Genomic DNA, 15893 nt, shown 5'->3' with positions numbered 1-15893 from the left:
TGAATACGGAGCCTTGACACTGATTTCTCATGTCCGCATTTACAGTACGTCTGGGCGGCAGATTCAGGGAGTTGTCCAGCATTCCCGGATGTCACCACTTTAGTTATCAGCTGCAGCCCCTGCTTCCAGTACTATTTATAACTGTCGGATTTTACTTACGTGAAGTTTTAAAATAGCTTAAATGCCAGGCACTGCAAACAATGTTGTCATATTGCAATGTCGCTCAATGAGCTGCCATGGCCAGGGGTGACTAGATAGGACACACTCATTGTACAGTTCTAGGGCACCATTCGTATGAGTGTTATACCACACTGCAAATCCCATTGCCAACAATCTACTGGTTGCTGCTGCTGGAATTGTTAGTAGCACCTGCTGAGCCCGTGCGCTGCAATGACAGGCTGTCGGTGGTCGCAGCTGTTCGTGACTGTTCGCACAGCCTGGTATTGCTAGTGTATGTGTTCGGCCCCTGCTGCTATCCACATAAAGCTGTCAATCACAGCAGCAGTAATCAGTAGATCCTTGCCACTGGGATCTGCAACGTGGCAAAAATGCCCATGCGAATGGTGCCTAACTTGATTAGGACCACCTGCTACAAACCTCTCGATTGAAATGAGTGCAAAATATTTATTTGTTAAAGAATATGTAGACCCAACATTTAATATTCCTGATATGTGCCTGCTGTACTAGGTACTTGTAAGAAAAAGTATCCTGTTCTCTGTGTATTGATTACTTTGTGTGAAATCCCTGACCACACTAAGCATGAGAGCACAGCGTGATCAGTTCTCTAGCTATGCTGGGAACTCAGTGTGCTCTCCTCCAATTATCAGACTTGTCCTCCTGACAAACAACCCCCCCCCCCCCACACACACACGCACACACACACACACACACAGAGCCTTGCAGTGGGAACATTAGTGTGCTGCTGTTTCTTCTCCCCCACCTCTTTATGCAGCTGAGAACAGAGGGAATGTGATCACTTATAAAAAAGGGAAAAAAGGTATTTTCAATGTTTTTTATATCTATGCACACGTTTTATCTTTCATTTGTATTTTAAACTGTATGGGTTGTTTTATAAGGTGAGGATTTACATATATTTTAAGAGCAGGGGTTGGCAAACTGCATCCCTCCAGCCACTGAAACTAGAAGTCTCATCACTCCTCTCTCTCTCTAGGAGTCGTGCTTGTGACTGTCACTCTTGCAGTGCCTCATGGGATATGTAGTTCCACAACATCTGGAGAGCCAACACTAGTCAGGGGAAAGGACTCCCCTTCTTCAGGGCTTGAGCAACAATTTTGTGATAAGCTCAGGATGAAATAATAAATTAAGTCTGGGTTGAGGGTGGAAAGAAGCTAACGTCCTTGCAGATAAATGAACAGCCAGCTGCCCTTTTGACAGGGATCGCGGCGACAAGTGGGTCTGCGCATGCGCAGAATGCCGATCCATACTAGCCGGCGGACGCTCACCTGGCACCAATGACAGGGCAGGGCGCACTATTTAAACCTGCCCTGCACAGACTCTCATTGCCGTATGGTCTATTTATCCTGTGTTCCTGTATACCTGCTATTGTGATTGGTTGCTGACCCTGCCTGATCCTGACCTCTGCTGACTTCTCCTGCTCTGACCCCCTGGCTCGTTTGACCTCTCTCCTGGATATCCCTAATCTGATCTGAACTCCTGTTACCGACCCCGGCGAGTTACCTGACTACTCTTGTACTATGCTGACCCCACTGTTACCGACCCGGCCCGTTTGACCACGCTCACTACTCTGCCATCCATCCTGCACGGATCCAGCCATTCCTGCTCCAGCCTTCTGCCTCTTCACGTCAGGCTTTCTACCTGTATATACCTCTGGCGGATCCCTCTACCACAGGCAGGTGTATTCAGGGGCCGCGGCCTGGTCCCTGTCTGCTCCAAGTCCATCCCCACCATCAGGGGCCCTGGTGAACAAGCAGACTGGGGCTTAGACTCCGCGCTCTGGGGAATCCTGCCCTGTGGACTGCTAGAGGTACCGCCAGGCGGTTGCTGACACCTTTTAGCCATTAGGACACATTAGTGTCAATCCAGTGGCTAGAAAGGCTCCCCATGGCACTGTGGGCTTATCACAGAATTGTTGAATTCTATTGGTCGAGTAGCTGCACCTATTCTATGACAAAAAAGAAAGCCCTGTATATATACACTGATCAACCATAACATTATAATCACCCACCCAACATTGAGTAGATCCCCCTCCAAAACATCCCTGACTCATTGAGGCATGCACTCCACTAGACCTCTGAAGATATACTGTGGTATCTGGCACCAAGCTGTCAGTAGCAGTTCCTTTTAGTTCTGAAAGTTGTGAAGTTGGGCCTCTGTGGATTGGATTTATTTTTCCAGCACATCCCACAGATGCTAAATTAGATTGAGATCTGGAGAATTTGGAGGCCAAGTCAACATCTTGAACTCGTCGTTGTGTTTCTCAATCCATTCTTGAATTGAACTGAACAGGCCACCTTTTTCTATTGGTCTGTGGTCCAGTTCTGCTGCTCCCTTGCCCATTGTAGGTGCTTTCGGCTGTGAACAGAGTTCAGCATGAGCGCCTTTACCGATCAGTGGCTACACAGCCCCATACACAACAAACTGTGATGCACTGTGTGTTCTGATACCTTTCTGTTGGAACCAGCATTAAGTTTTGAGCTCCAGTAGTTCTTCTATTGTGTCGGACTACTTGGGCCAGCCTTCGCTTCCCACATGCATCAGTGAGCCTTGGCCACCCATGACCCTGACGTTGGTCCACCGGTTTTCCTTCCTTGGACCACTTTTGGTAGGTCCTGACCACTGCAGACTGGGAACATTCCATAAGAGCTGCAGTTTTAGAATTGTTCTGACCCAGTTGTCTAACCATTACAATTTGGTCCTTGTCAAAGCCACTCAAATCCTTACACTTTTTGCATTTTTTCTGCTTTCAACCCATCAGTTTCAGGGAGAACATGTTCACTTGCTGCCTAATGTATCCCATCAACATTGTAATGAGATAATCGGTATTATTCACTTCCACTCAGTGGTCATAAAGTTATGGCTGATCGGTGTATATACGCTATATTGTGCAAAAAAATATTTAAAGAAAAAATATTTCAGTGGCACATGCATTGATTATCTATATAACATTCCCAAAACAATATCTAATCATGAATAATAATAATAATATCAATAATCTATATAGTGTATAAAAAAGTCCAAATAATTCGGTCCATCCAGTGATAACCACGTGAAAAATCATGAAAAATTAATAAAGATAAATCATTAAATTCATCGAATAATCACCACTTGAATACTTGTGCAAAAAAATTTATATAAATCCATGTAGTGCTCCCCTCTCAGGTGTGCACTCACCAAACAGTGTTGCCTCCCGCTCTCATGGTTGGCACACTGAACTTTGGTAAACAATCCTCCAAGGACCAGATTAAGTAATTCTCCCTTCAACCTGTAGTACTTGACTCCTAGGATAACCATTCCCGATCTGCAAGGCAAATAAATCTTCCTTCCAATACTCCACTCATAATGGATTGAAACATGATATCCCAGAGGTGTTCTATTGGATTAGGTCAGGCGAGCGTGAGGGCCATTCAATGGTATCAATTCCATCATCCTTCAGGAACTGCCTGCATACTCTCACCACATGAGGCAAGGCATTATCGTGCACCAGGAGGAACTCACCCACTGCACCAGCGAAGGGTCTGACAATGGGTCCAAGGATTTCATCCTGATACCAAATGGCAGTCAGGGTGCCATTGTCTAGCCTGTAGAGGTCTGTGCGTCCCTCCATGGATATGCCTCGCCAGACCATCACTGACCCACCACCAAAACGGTCATGCTGAATGATGTTACAGGCAGCAACGTTTTCTATGGTTTCTCCAGACCATTTCACGTCTGTCACATGTGATCAGGGTGAACCTGCTCTCATCTGTGAAAAGCACAGGGCGCCAAGACCTGCCAATTCTGGTGTTCAATGGCAAATACCAATTGAGCTCTGTGGTGCCGGGCAGTGAGCACAGAACCCACTAGAGGACGTCGGGCCCTCAGGCCATTCACACCAGTGGCCTGCTGGAGGTCATTTTGTAGAACTTTGGCAGTGCTCATCCTATTCCTTTCTTGCACAAAGGAGCAGATACCGGTCCTGCTGATAGGTTAAGGACCCTCTACGGCCCTGTGCAGCTCTCCTACAGTAACTGCCTGTCTCCTGGAATCTCCTCCATGCTCTTAAGACTGTGCTGGGAGACACAGCAAACCTTCTGGCAATGGCATGTATTGGACTGCCTGTGCAACCTCTGTAGGGTCCAGGTATCGCCTCATGCTATCAGTAGTAACACTAACCCTAGCCAAATGCAAAACTAGTGAAAAACAGTCAGAAAAGATGAGTAGAGAAAAAAATGTCAGTTGGCTCTTCCTGTAAAAATGTTCCTGTTTTAGGGTCATCTCATTGTTGCCCATCTAGTGCACCTGTTAATTTCATTACCACCAAAGCAGCTGAAACTGATTAACAACCTTCTTCTGCTACTTAGCTGACCAGATCAATATCCCAGGTGTTTAATTGACTTGATACTGCACTCTGATTAAAAAGTGTTCCTTTAATTTTTTTGAGCAGTGTGGTGTGTGTGTGTGTGTGTGTATATATATATATATATATGTGTATATATATATATATATATGTATATGTGTATATATATGTGTATGTGTATATATATGTGTGTGTGTGTGTGTGTGTGTGTGTGTGTGTGTGTGTGTGTGTGTGTATATATATATATTGCTCTACATCAGTGTTTCTCAACTCCAGTCCTCATGGACCCCCAACAGGTCATGTTTTCAGGATTTCCATTATTTTGCACAGGTGATTTGATCAGTTTCACTGCCTTAGTAATTACCACAGCTGTTTCATCTGAGGGAAATCCTGAAAACATGACCTGTTGGGGGTCCATGAGGACTGGAGTTGAGAAACACTGCTCTACATAAAGATGGCCTAGGCTATAAGATTGCCAAGGCCCTGAAACTGAGTTGCAGCACGGTGGCCAAGACCATACAGCGGTTTAACAGGGCAGGTTCCACTCAGAACAGGCCTCGCCATGGTCGACCAAAGAAGTTGAGTGCACATGCTCAGCGTGATATCCAGAGGTTGTCTTTGGGAAATAGACGTATGAGTGCTGCCAGCATTGCTGCAGAGGTTGAAGGAGTGGGAGGTCAGCCTGTCAGTGCTCAGACAATACACCTCACACTGCATCAAATTGGTCTGCATGGCTGTCATCCCAGAAGGGAAGCCTCTTCTAAAGATGATGCACAAGAATGCCTGCAAACAGTTTGCTGAAGACAAGCAGACTAAGGACATGGATTACTGGAAGCACGTCCTGTGGTCTGATGACACCAAGATAAACTGATTTGGTTCAGATGGTGTCAAGTGTGTGTGGCGGCAACCAGGTGAGGAGTACAAGGACAAGTGTGTCTTGCCTGCAGTCAAGCATGGTGGTGGGAGTGTCATGGTCTGGGGCTGCATGAGTGCTGCCGGCACTGGGGAGCTACAGTTCATTGAGGGAAGCATGAATGCCAACATGTACTGTGACATACTGAAGCTGAGCATGGTCCCCTCCCTTCGGAGACTGGGCCGCAGGGCAGTATTCCAACATAACGACCTCAAACACACCTCCAAGACGACCACTGCCTTGCTAAAGAATCTGAAGGTAAAGGTGATGGACTGGCCAAGCATGTCTCCAGACCTAAACCCCTATTGAGCATCTGTGGGGTATCCTCAAACAGAAGGTGGAGAAGCGCAAAGTCTCTAACATCTACCAGCTCCTTGATGTCGTCATGGAGGAGTGGAAGAAGATTCCAGTGGCAACCTGTGAAGCTCTAGTGAACTCCATGCTCAAGAGGGTTAAGGCAGTGCTGAAAAATAATGGTGGCCACACAAAATATTGACACTTCGGGCCCAATTTGGACATTTTCACTTAGGGGTGTTCTCACTTTTGTTGCCAGCGGTTTAGACATTAATGGCTGTGTTGAGTTATTTTGAGGGGACAGCAAATTTACACTGTTATACAAGCTGTACACTCACTACGTCACATTGTAGCAAAGTGTCATTTCTTCAGTGTTGTCACATTAAAAGGAGGGGTGTACTCACTTCTGTGAGATACTGTGTGTGCATATATATATATATATATATGTATACGATATATATATACACACTGCTCAAAACATTAAAGGAACACTTTTTAATCAGAGTGCAGAATCAAGTCAGTTAAACACCTGGGATATTTATCTGGTCCCTGAGATACTGTATATATGTGTGTGTATATACAGTCATGGCCGAAATTGTTGGCACCCTTGATATTTTTCCTGAAAATCAAGTATTTCACACAAAAAAGGTATTGCATTAACACATGTTTTGCTATACACATGTTTATTCCCTTTGTATGTATTGGAACAAATATAAAACAGAGGCAGAAAAGCAAATATGACATAATGTCACACAAAACCCCAAAAATGGGCTGGACAAAAGTATTGGCACCCTTAACTTAATATTTGGTTGCACACCCTTTGGAAAACATAACTGAAATCAGTCGCTTCCTATAACCATCAATAAGCTTCTGACACCTCTCACCCGGAATTTTGGACCACTCTTCCTTTGCAAACAGCTCCAGGTCTCTCTTATTGGAAGGACACCTTTTCCCAACAGCAATTTTAAGATCTCTCCACAGGTGTTCAATGGGATTTAGATCTGGGCTCATTGCTGGCCACTTCAGAACTCTCCAGCGCTTCTTTGCCATCCATTTCTGAGTGCTTTTTGACGTATGTTTGGGGTCATTGTCCTGCTGGAAGACCCAGGATCTTGGACGCAAACCCAGCTTTCTGACACTGGGCCCTACAGTGCGACCCAAAATCCTTTGGTAATCCTCAGATTTCATGATGCCTTGCACACAGTCAAGGCACCCAGTGCCAGAGGCAGCAAAACAACCCCAAAACATCATTGAACCTCCACCATATTTTACCGTAGGTACTGTGTTTTGTTCTTTGTAGGCCTCATTCCGTTTTCGGTAAACAGTAGAATGATGTGCTTTACCGAAAAGCTCTATCTTGGTCTCATCTGTCCACAAGACGTTTTCCCAGAAGGCTTTTGGCTTACTCAAGTACATTTTGGCAAACTGTAGTCTTGCTTTTTTATGTCTCTGTGTCAGCAGTGGGGTCCTCCTGGGTCTCCTGCCATAGCGTTTCATTTCATTTAAATGTCGACGGATAGTTCGCGCTGACACTGATGCTCCCTGAGCCTGCAGGACAGCTTGAATGTCTTTGGAACATGTTTGGGGCTGCTTATCCACCATCCGGACTATTCTGCGTTGCAATCTTTCATCAATTTTCCTCATCCGTCCACGACCAGGGAGATTAGCTACAGTGCCATGGGTTGCAAACTTCTTGATAATGTTGCGCACTGTGGACAAAGGCAAATCTAGTTCTCTGGAGATGGACTTGTAACCTTGAGATTGTTGATATTTTGCCACAATTTTGGTTCTCAGGTCCTCAGACAGTTCTCGTCTCCTCTTTCTGTTGTCCATGCTTAGTGTGGCACAGACAGACACACAATGCAAAGGTTAAGTGAACGTCTCTCCTTTTTATCTGCTTTCAGGTGTGATTTCTATATTGCCCACACCTGTTACTTGCCCCAGGTGAGTTTACAGGAGCATCACATGCTTGTAACATTCTTATTTATCCGCAGTTGTGAAAGGGTGCCAATACTTTTGTCCAGCCCATTTTTGGAGGTTTGTGTGACATTATGTCGAATTTGCTTTCTTTCCTCCCTTTTTTTGTTTTGTCCCAATACACACAAAGGGAATAAACATGTGTATAGCAAAACATGTGTTAATGCAATACGTTTCGTGAGAAATACATGATTTCCTGGAGAAATATCAAGGGTGCCAACAATTTCGGCCATGACTGTATATATATATATATATTTTTTTTATAAAATACTTATTTCCGTCACTGTGTGTATGTGTGTGTGTATATATATATATATATACAGTTGCAAGAAAAAGTATGTGAACCCCTTGGGATTACGTGGAGTTTTGCATGAATTGGGCATAAAATGTGCTCTGAACGTCATCTAAGTCACAACAATAGAAGAACACAGTCTGCTGAGCATAATACTACACAAACATTAGATGTTGCCATGGTTTAATTGCACATAACATGTAAACATTCGCAGCGCAGGGAGGAAAAAGTATGTGAGGCCCTAGCTTAATGACTTCTCCCAGAGCTAATTGGAGCCAGGAGTGAGCCAACCTTGACTCCAATCAGTGTGATAATATTGGATGTGTTGCTGACAGCTGTCCTGCCCTTAAAAAACACACACCTGTTTTGGGTTTACTGGTTTCAAGAAGCACTGTCTGATGTGAACCATGCCTCGCAGAAAAGAGCTCTCAGAAGACCTACGATCAAGAATTGTTGACTTGCATGAAGCTGGAAAGGGTTACAAAAGTATCTCCAAAAGCCTTGATGTTCACGTGTCCACGGTAAGACAGACTGTCTACAAATGCAGAAAGTTTAGCACTGTTGCTACTCTCCCTAGGCGTGGTCGTCCTGTAAAAATGACTGCAAGAGCACAGCACAGAATGCTGCATGAAGTAAAGAAGAATCCCAGAGTGTCAGCTAAAGACCTACAGAAATCTCTGGCACATGCTAACATTTTTGTTGACACATCTACAATAAGGAAAACATTAAACAAGAATGGAGTACATGGGAGGACACCACGGAGGAAGCCATTGCTGTCCAAAAAGAATATTGCAGCACGTTTGAAGTTTGCAAAAGAGCACCTGGATGTTCCACAGCACTACTGGCAAAATATACTGTGCACAGATGAAACCAAGATTGAGTTGTTTGGGAAGAACACACAACACTATGTGTGGAGAAAAAAAGGCACAGCACACCAACATCAAAACCTCATCCCCACTGTAAAACATGGCGGAGGGAGCATCATGGTTTGGGGCTGCTTTGCTGCCTCAGGGCCTGGACGGATTGTTGTCATTGATGGGAAAATGAATTCCAGAGTTTATCAAGACATTTTGCAGGAAAACGTACGACCATCTGTTCGCCAAATGAAGCTCCGCAGAGGATGGGTAATGCAACAGGACAATGACCCAAAGCATACAAGTAATTCAACAAAACAATGGCTGCAACAGCACAGAATACGCCTTCTGGAGTGGCCCAGTCAGAGTCCTGACCTCAACCCGATTGAAATGCTGTGGCATGACCATAAGAGAGCGATTCACACCAGACATCCCAAGAATATTTCTACACTGAAACAGTTTTGTGAAGAGGAGTGGTCTAAAATGAGTCCAGATCGTTGTGCAGGTCTGATCTGCAACTACAGGAAACGTTTGGTTGAGGTTATTGCTGCCAAAGGAGGGTCAACCAGTTATTAAGTCCAAAGGTTCACATACTTTTTTCCTCCCTGCACTGTGAATGTTTACATGTTATGTGCAATTAAACCATGGCAACATCTAATGTTTGTGTAGTATTATGTTCAGCAGACTGTGTTCTTCTATTGTTGTGACTTAGAGGACGTTCAGAGCACATTTTATGCCCAATTCATGCAAAACTCCACGTAATCCCAAGGGGTTCACATACTTTTTCTTGCAACTGTATATATATATATATATATATATATATATATATATATATATACATATACACAGTGAAGGAAATAAGTATTTGATCCCCTGCTGATATTGAATGTTTGCCCACTCACAAAGAAAATGAAAAATCGAGTGGTAGGTGTATTGTAACACTGAGAGACAGAATAGCAACAACAAATTCAAAAGAAATGCGTGTCTAACAAATTATGCACTGATTTCCATAAGTGTTTGATCCCCTTCACAAAACATGACTTAGTAGTTGGTGGCAAATCCCTTGCTGGCAATCACAGAGGTCAGACGTTTCCTGTAGTTGGCCACCAGGTTTACACACATCTCAGGAGGGATTTTGGCACACTCCTCTTGGCAGATCCTCTCCAAGTCATTAAGGTTTGGTGGCTGATGTTTGACAACTAGAACTTTCGGCTCCCTCCACAGATTTTCAATCAGATTAAGGTATGGAGACTGGCTAAGCCACCTTAATGTGCTTCTTCTTGAGCCACTCCTTTGTTGCTCTGGCCGTGCGTTTTGGGTCATTGTCATGCTGGAACACCCATCCATGACCCATTTTCAATGCCCTAGCTGAGGGAAGAAGGTTCTCACCCAAGATTTGATGGTACATTGCCCCGTCCATTGTCCCTTTGATGCGGTGCAGTTGTCCTTTCCCCTTAGCAGAAAAACACCCCCAAAGCAGAATGTTTCCACCACCATGTTTGACAGTTGGGATGGTGTTCTTGGGGTCATAGGCAGCATTCCTCCTCCTCCAAACATGGCGAGTTGAGTTGCTGCCAAAGAGCTCGATTTTGCTCTCATCTGACCACAACACTTTCAACCAGTCCTCCTCTGCATCATTCAGATGTTCAGTGGCAAACTTCAGACGGGCCTGGACATGTGCTTTCTTGAGCAGAGGGACCTTGCGGGCACTGCAGGATTTCAATCCTTGTCGGTGTAGTGTGTTACCAATTGTTTTCTTAGTGGCTGTGGTCCCAGCTGCCTGGAGATCATTGACAAGATCCTCACGTGTAGTTCTGGGATGATTCCTCACTGTTTTCATGATCATTGACACTCCATGAGGTAAGATCTTGCATGGTGCACCAGACCTGGGGAGACTGACAGTTGTTTTGTGTTTCTTCCGTTTGCGAATGATTGCACCAACACTTGTCACCTCACCAAGCTGCTTGGTGATAGTTTGGTAGCCCAGTCCAGCCTTGTGGTCTACAATCTTGTGCCTGACATCCTTGGACAGCTCTTTGATCTTTGCCATGGTGAAGAGTTTGGAATCTGTTTGTTTGATTGCTCCTGTGGACAGGTGTCTTTTATACAGGTAACAAAATGAGATTAGCAGCACTCCCTTTAAGAGACTGCTTCTTATCTCAGCTTGTTACCTGTATGAAAGACACCTGGTAGCCAGAAATCCTGCTGAATGATAGGTGATCAAATACCTATTCCCTCATGAATATGCAAATCAGTGCATCATTTATTAGACATCCATTTCTTAATTTTTGTTGCTATTCTGTCTCTCAGTGTTACAATACACCTACCATTCGATTTTAAGACTGATCATTTCTTTGTGAGTGGGCAAACATTCAAAATCAGCAGAGGATCAAATACTTATTTCCTTCACTGTATATATATATATATCTCTTGTCACCCATCATAGAAGCTATATTAGATCTCACTTTATTGCAGGATCAGAAATCATTATTCTAGGGATGAATTCACACAGTTGCCCCATTGGTGCATTCTTTATGTGTGATCTCCATGCATTGCTCTGCAGATTTTTATCACATCTACATTGTCTGTGTGTTCTCACTCTAAAATAAACAACTATAGGCAATTTCATTAAAATCACAGCAGACTGAATAAAGTCGATGTTTTTGACATTGGTTGCTGTGATACCAAACCCCAGGAATCTGTTTACTTGTCCACATAGGTCTAAAAAAAATAATTGAATATAGTGGTCTTAGCACAATGGCTGCTCTCTCTCTCTGAGCTCACAATTGTTTTACCTCAGGCTAGCTAAAGCATGCCATTATAATAAAGATCCCCCTATATATAGTAACAACACCCGTTTATTTCAACACATGCTAGAAAAACAATGTACAACTGCGTCAAGGGCCTTGTTATCCTCCCCAATCTGTCTAGACACAAAGGCAACTCAGGATTGGGAGGCAACCTTTTTTTGTTGTTGTTTTGCTATATAAGAGTGGCATTCAAGTCAAACCGTGAATTTTCATTGTACAGGTATAAAAAGAGATGCTGGCATGGCGGTACTAAACTCAGTAGGAAGTGGCAAGTTACTGATAGCCGGTGCACATGTCACAAGCTTCTCGGCCTTTTGGCTAAGGTCAAGTGTAGTATCTGTTCTTATCAGTGTCCAGTAGGGGTGCTCCACCATCATTCCTGCTTGCGGAGATGATTGGTTGTATAGTACTCCTGCTGGAAGGATGGGGGTCCTGATGGTTAGTACAGGCTGGAAAAGAAACCGAGGCGCCCACAGACTGCTGGGGCCCGGGAGTAATTCCCCCTGGAAAACTGGAGGGGCCCAGTTCCTCCTGGTTTGAATGGATCTACCTTGTCTGGCCAGGGGCCGGGGAGGCAGAAAGTCCGCGAACCAGTGCCCCCTGAGACTGGTCGCCTCAGGGGTGCTCCTAGTAACACTTGGGTGTGGGACCCCAACGTTTGAAACGTGCACATGGTCACTGTTTCAAACACTTTTTCTGCACTGCAGCTTTTAGGGCTAGGCCTTTTGGCTAAGTCCAGGGCAATTTTTTTTGCTACGGGCCTCAGGGCCTAGCCAGTGCACAATTGCACGGCCACTTTTTTTATTTTCGCTTTATTTATTTATTTAATTTATTTTACCTCCTACTGTTTGTCACTTTTTCACATATGTGTGTGTTTTTTTCTCACGGACGGTAGGGTGTGGGTCCTCGGGCCTACCCTGAAGTCTAGGGGGAGGATGTGTGGCCCTTTGGTTCCTTCCTCCCGTCCCTAGGGGGTTTTCTCTTCGGGAGAACCCCCTTACCAAGTACTTGGTGGCTGGCTTCGGCTGGCCACAAGGAACGGGGTCCGCCAAGCCTTTTGGCTAGGAGGACCACACAGGAACGTTATCCCTGTCAGGAGCTTCGTGCCCCGGGGGATCAGGGTAGAGATCCAACCCCTTCGGGGGGCGGACAAAGCACACCCCTAAGTGCACTTTTTTGTGTTGGTTTTGCACTGGCACTTTTTTTGTACACTTACGGGTTTTTCGTTTTTACGCACGTTCGCGGCTGTGACAGCCGGGTGCCCAGTGCGCATGCGCGAGAAGTGCTGCGCTTTGTGAATAGCATGGCGTCTTCTGGGGCACATGACAGGTCCCAGAAGATGCCGGACCAATCACAAAGCGCAGCGCTTCTCACGCATGCACACTGGGCACCCGGCTGTCACCCAGGTGCCCACACTAAAGGGAGGAAAACTCTACGGAAGTGGGAGCGGGTACCTGTCAAATTCAGGTACCCACTCCCCTCCCTCCCCAAAGGTCCAGAGTCTCTTGGTCGTCTCCTGTACTGTCTGCAGTCTCTTGGTCATCCCCTGCACTGTCTGCAGTCTCTGGTCATCCTCTGCACTGTCTGCAGTCTCTGGTCATCCCCTGTACTGTCTGCAGTCTCTGGTCATCCCCTGTACTGTCTGCAGTCTCTGGTCATCCCCTGCACTGTCCGCAGTCTCTGGTCATTTCCTGCACCGTGTCCGCAGTCTCTGGTCATCCACTGTACTGTCTGCAGTCTCTGGTCATCCACTGTACTGTCTGCAGTCTCTGGTCATCCCCAGCACTGTCCACAGTCTCTTGGTCATCCCCTGTACTGTCTGCAGTCTCTTGGTCATCCCCTGCGCTGTCCGCAGTCTCTTGGTCATCCCCTGTACTGTCTGCAGTCTCTGGTCATCTCCAGTACTATGTTCGCAGTCTGTGGTCATCTCCTGTACTATGTGCGCAGTCTGTGGTCATCTCCTGTACTGTCCGCAGTCCCTGGTCATCTCCTGTACTGTATCCGCAGTCTCTGGTCATCTCCTGTATTATGTCCGTAGTCTCTGGTCATCTCCTGTACTGTGTCCGCAGTCTCTAGTCATCTCCTGTATTGTGTCCGCAGTCTCTGGTCATCTCCTGTACTATGTCCGTTGTCTCTAGTCATCTCCTGTACTATGTCCACAGTCTCTGGTCATCTCCTGTACTATGTCCACAGTCTCTGGTCATCTCCTGTACTGTCCGCAGTCTCTGGTCATCTCCTGTACTGTCCGCAGTCTCTGGTCATCTCCTGTATTGTGTCCGCAGTCTCTGGTCATCTCCTGTACTATATCTGCAGTCTCTGGTCATCTCCTGTACTGCAGTCCATTGGTTCAGAATATTTTTTTTCTTGTTTTCCGCCTCTAAAACCTAGGTGCGTCTTATGGAGTGCAAAATACGGTACTTTGCATCCCCTTCCAGCCTTATACAAATCAACTATTCTTGATTGTATGTCTGCAGAGGGCTTGTTTTTGCAAGACACAGTTCACATCGCCTGATGCTTCTTATGAACAGCAATCTTAAAATGTTTGAGTGTTTTTTATCAGTCAAAGTAGCTCTAAACCACACCTCCAAACTCATTTTATGAATTGGTCTCCAGGTGTGCAAACCACTAGGTTGAAAGAAAACCTAAAGAAAAATGAATGCAGCAACTACATCTAAGAATTGGTAACCTGCAATATAATAAATGTTTGTTTTTGGGTTAACACCACTTTAAGGCTTTTGCCAGCAACACGTTTCCTGTCCTAGGGTGACAATGCTTACTGACTGTAATTATTTATGGAGGATCAGTGTTGTCATTCTACACCCTGTTCCAAATTATTATGCAAATTATATTTTTCTCATTTACCTAAATAAATGATGTAAATAACAGTCAGCATAATTCTCATGTTATCAACTACTAAGAGTACAATTCACATTTTATTGAACAAACCTCCTAATGATAACAGGATTTTTTTTAAACATAAAAAACTGTTCCAAATTATTACGCACAGTAAGTTTCAAAACACTTTATAGGTTGTAAAGAACTGAAAATTGTCATTTGTTGTGTTTGCAGCATATTTACTGAAATCAAAAGCTATTTCAATCAAACTTTTAAAAACATTTTAACTTTTTAAACATTTTAACAGGTCACGTTACATTGTAACATAGGACCCCTTATTTGATAGCAGCTTCACAAGTCTGGCATCCATTGAACTTGTGAGTTTTTGGACAGTTTCTGTTTGAATTTGTTTGCCAGATGTCAGAATAGCCTCCCGGAGCTGCTGTTGGGATGTAAACTTCCTCCCACCCTCATAGATCTTTTGCTTGAGGATGCTCCAAGGTTCTCAATAGGATTGAGGTCAGGGGAGGATGGAGGCCACACCATGACTTTCTCTCCTTTTATCCCCATAGCAGCCATTGATGCAGAGGTATTCTTTGCAGCATGAGATGGTGCATTGTCATGTATGAAGATGATTTTATTACGGAAAGCATAGTTCTTCCTTCTGTACCAGGGAAGAAAGTGGTCAGTCGTAAACTCCACATACTTTGCAGAGGTCATCTTTACACCTTCGGGGACCCTAAAGGGGCCGACCAGCTCTGTTCCCATGATTCCAGCCCAAAACATGATTCCACCACCGCCTTGCTGACATCGCAGCCTTGTTGGAACAGGGCGGCCGTCCACCAACCATCCGCTACTCCATCCATCTGGAGCATCCAGGGTTGCATGGCACTCATCAGTGAACAGGACTGTTTGAAAATTAGTCCATGTATTTTTCTGCCCAATGCAGCCGTTTCTGCTTGTGAGCATTGGTTATTGGTGGCCGAATAGAAGGTTTATGCACAGTTGCAAGACTCTGGAGGACTCTACACCTTCCAGAGGACTCCAGAGGCACCAGCAGCTTCAAATATCTGTTTGCTGCTATGTAATGCTATTTTAGCAGCTGCTCTCTTGATCCGATGCATGGATCTGGCAGAAATCTTCCTCAATGTGCCTTTATCTGCACAAACCCGTCTGTGCTCTGAATCAGCCACAAATCTCTTAATAGTGCGATGATCACGCTTAAGTTTTCGTGAAATATCTAATGTTTTCATACCTCGTCCAAGGCATTGAACTATTTCACTCTTTTTGGCAGCAGAGAGATCGTTTTTCTTCCCCATATTGCTTGAAAATGGTGCTCTGCTTAATAATGTGGAACACCCTCCTTTAGTAGTTTTTCCTT

General features: G+C 44.9%; 1 protein-coding gene and 1 pseudogene across 3 annotated transcripts in view; both read left to right on the top strand.

The window, feature by feature from the left end:
• The window catches only part of EVA1C (eva-1 homolog C), a 110202-nt gene that overhangs the window by 24269 nt on the left and 70040 nt on the right, over positions 1-15893 (top strand). The gene's annotated exons all lie outside the window — the stretch shown is intronic.
• LOC149452837 (U2 spliceosomal RNA) lies at positions 11976-12092 on the top strand (annotated as a pseudogene).

Source organism: Staurois parvus, unplaced genomic scaffold (assembly GCF_062004578.1).
Source record: "Staurois parvus isolate SC_StPar_1 unplaced genomic scaffold, SC_StPar_1.0 ptg000461l, whole genome shotgun sequence".
NCBI classification, from domain to species: domain Eukaryota; kingdom Metazoa; phylum Chordata; class Amphibia; order Anura; family Ranidae; genus Staurois; species Staurois parvus.
This window is presented reverse-complemented; position numbering and strand designations above follow the sequence as displayed.